Source organism: Gavialis gangeticus, unplaced genomic scaffold, assembly GCF_001723915.1.
Source record: "Gavialis gangeticus isolate Ggan-Ray unplaced genomic scaffold, GavGan_comp1, whole genome shotgun sequence".
Lineage (NCBI taxonomy): Eukaryota > Metazoa > Chordata > Crocodylia > Gavialidae > Gavialis > Gavialis gangeticus.
In genome coordinates this window covers 68974677-68978434 of record NW_017729031.1, presented here as the reverse complement: position 1 = coordinate 68978434, position 3758 = coordinate 68974677, and the positions used below count along the sequence as shown (strand labels likewise).

Sequence of the window (3758 nt, the reverse complement as noted above, 5' to 3'; positions counted from 1 at the left end):
TGATTTAATTCAGCCTGCAAAGCCAGGACATTGGTGGCAATTTGGTAGTGAGACACCTACCTTTTGAATTAACTCCATTACTTCATCCTGCCACTCCTAAAAGGTTGCCAAGCCCTGGTTTAAGATAATGGACTTTGATATATTGGCAGTGAGCTGGCTCATTTTTGCTTCTGTTTTAAACCAAACATAAAGGGATACAGATGCTACTGCCAGAAATCTGCAGTATGAAACGACCCAACTGCATCTATCCTGCAATGTAATACTGTACAACAAAGTTTGAACTCTGTGTGTCTGTGTTTGTGGGTGTGTGTCTTCAGTGGCAGTTTCCTGTTGGCTTTAATGAGAGCACTACTAGTTAGGTGCACTAGTTAGAAAAGTCCATTATTAGTACACGTGTAACTTTTAATTCCTTTTTCAACAAAGCTTGTTCACAAATAAGTTTGATGGAACTTGAAGGCATGCTTAAACATGCTGCAGATCTTTGGCAAGTCTGCTTGCATTGAAAGATAATTATTCTTTAACGCATACCTTGTTCCTTAGCTTATAAGGAATTTGCATTGATGCTCTGCGAGTCTTGCCTGAAATGACATGCAAAATTGGATGCTATTTAAATAATAAAGTCAAGACCTTAGATGTAGGTGATTTTAGAATCATCAAGTTGGAAAGGACCCCAAGGGTCATGAACCCCAACCTCCTGCATGGATGCAGCATGCACTGTTCCTAAGCCATCCAAGACAGATACTTATTCAGCCACTTCTTGTATGTTGGAATTTTTCAGTGTTCAGAAAGCTTGTTACAGTACAAGCTCTGTCTTATAAAAAACCTTTGGAGCCTTTTTAAAGTGTATTGTTTAGAAAATTCAACATTATATTGTGATTGTTGATTGTATAAGGTTTGAATCTGCCTCAGTTTACTCAAAGTTGAGCCGTACTATATTCCATGAGTTCATTGTTTCTATTCCTCATGAATAAGGATGTTGGAATAGAATTTATGGTCAACAAACAATTCTTGTGAAGGCTGTTGAAAAGGTCTTAAGAAAATGTCTTTAAATACAGCATTTTATGTATGCTTTAAAAGTGTTATTTTTTTACATAGTGTATTTTTTATAGAAATGGGAGGAAAAAAATCAAGACTAGGGAAGCATAGTAGAAGATGACTGTCACTCTCAAAAAATCCTGTTTAAAAGCAAAGAGGAAAGAAAAACACTTTATTTTTTGTTAATAGCTTGTTTAAGTGAAAGAAACTGAAAAGGATGAAAATCTAGTGGTAGGGTTGATAGAATTTTATCATACAAAAATATTTCTGATTTATGAAAGCCAGCCTGAGAGGTAATAAAAAGCTTTTCTAAAAACAGTTTGCTTTTAAAAGCTTATGATTAAACATTATGAATTCAGGTTTATTCCTAATGTTATTTTGCCACTAGTTTTTTAATGAAATTAAATAGGCTGCTAATGAGCTATCCCAGTGCTTATTGGCATATGATTTCCTAAGGCTTTGGATAAAGTTTGTCTTCATCATTGCAGTTTCAAAAGATAACAATGATAGGAAAATGCAATGCATTCATAACACTTGCAGCTTACCATATATTTTAGATCTTCTACTGGTTGGTGTTTAACTTGGAAGGGATTCTGCTAAAACTTTATGAAAATATAGAAACTCAGACATGTTGCAGGCGTCAAGATTTTTGTTCAGATAACAAGCTGTCTGACTGAATGCATATGAACTTCATGAAAGTCTTATGGAAGCTGTACTTATTTCAGTGCCAGGTTCTAGAAATCAAGTGTCATAATATTTACTATTGTGAGGGATACAACCTGCTTACCAGTTTGCTTTCTGACCAAATTGCTTGAACAGCGTTTTTTTATTATTATTTGGTTTGAGTGAAATTCCTAGAAAACTTAAGTAGTGTAGACATCCTGCTCAGATGTGAACTTCACGCATGGGATTAGATTCTCGTCTGCTGTAAATCAGCATAGTTCTCTGCAAGTCAGTGGAAATATGTAGAATTACATGAACTGAAGATCTTGCTCTTTAAGTTCATGGTCCAGATCCTCCAAGGCCTATCTCCCACTTAAATCAATCGTCAAAATAAATGTGAGTTAGTTAGGCACCTGATTATCTTGGAAGACATATGCCCATGTGTAATCTAAACAGCAAGTTCCACATTTTTAACCTTTTAATTTCTTTAGGGTTTCTTTACATAATATTTCCTGATGCTTGATTCAAAAGTGCCTGACTATAGACTATCATGATTAAATCATAAATGATAGCTGAAAAGCTGTTGTAATCTCAGAGTTAAATTAGAAGAGCTCAGTTTTATTTCAGTTAGTGCAACTCCACATGCTTTACTGAAGAAAGGACTGGGTGCCAACAGTACCCTGTCATTTCACTAGAGAGCTTTGTATTTGTATGGCACAAGCAAGAGATGATGGCTACAGCTACAGTGCTTTAGGTAAAAGGGTTATTCTAACAGTTTGAGTGGAGAAACACAATGTACTGTCAGGTGCCCTCTTCTCTTTAGGAAAGAGTTTACATTCATGTAGCCCTTGCAAGGTTGTATGAAACACAACCCTTGCTGGGCATTGTGCCCCAAATACTATATAGCTGTATTCCCCACTTAGTTTGAAGTAGAACATCTTCCACCTGGCACTTTCATTATAGAACAGGTTTCCTACTTTTTCTTTCCATATCCCTCTTACATACTCAGCTGCTGAGAGCAGGATTTCTTTCTACTGTGATGTTTAATCAAAACATCAAATCCTTATGCTGATTTTCCTTGTGGCTTTTTGTTTCATACCTTATAGAGCACATGAGACAAATCATTGTGCAGTTTTTACTTATATTCTGAAGGAAAAGAGGCAATCGTTCATTTTTAATAGCTCTTTTTAACAGGACAGCATTTCTCACTGCAGTTCCACATTTGTATGTATGATGAGTATTTTCAATCTCTCTTGTTTAGAATCTTGTGTAATATTTGATATCTGTAATATCAAGATGTTAGTTTTATATGTCTGGATATTCAAATAATAGAATGTGTCTATTTTTATCCTACTGCCTTCATTTAACAAATTGCCACAAACAACACTTAGTTCGAGGTCTGTACGGGGATCTCAGTTTATTCCATTTTTTGTAAATGTTAACTTATCACTTTTTGGCATTCTTTATTTTTTCATAGTGAGTACTGGGCTGTAGAAATGCTACAACACATACTTTTGTGTTATCATTACATGCCATGAAACATTTATGCTTGGAATTAGGCAAAATTCAAGTATTGTACAATGTAAATAAGATTAATGAAGCTATGGCATTGTATTTATTGCTTATAGAGTAAGACTGAAACAAAAAATGTGAACTTATTTTGGTTTTGCTTCATTTTCACTCTTAATATGAAACATTACTCATTTAATTGTTGAAAAACCAATATTAATTTTCTGATCAATAAAATCTTATGCTTACCAGTTCTTGGATGCTTTCCGTATGAAAGATGTGAGTTTTATTACTTACAATAATGATAAAGATGACCAGAACTATAGTTTACATAGTCATTCTGTAATTGAATGTGAAAAAAATTTAAAGTAGACAGAGAAGCATTACCTAAAGTTACTAATAATTTTCTTTTAGAGGGGCTTTTTATGGCTAATAGGTATAATGGCTGCAGCCTCCCATTATACAAATCACCTGGACAGAAAGATTCCTGGTACTTGAACAGACTACTACAGAAGTCCCACACTGCAGTATTTACAAATTTCCAAGCATCC

General features: G+C 34.6%; 1 protein-coding gene across 1 annotated transcript in view; it reads left to right on the top strand.

Moving 5' to 3' along the window:
- Window positions 1–3461, top strand: part of CALCRL (calcitonin receptor like receptor) — a 139576-nt gene extending 136115 nt beyond the window's left edge. Inside the window, exon 15 of the transcript XR_002098640.1 lies at window positions 104–3461. The gene's annotated coding sequence lies outside the window, so the exon portion shown is untranslated. The remainder of the gene's footprint in view (window positions 1–103) is intronic.
- Window positions 3462–3758: the final 297 nt, after the last annotated feature.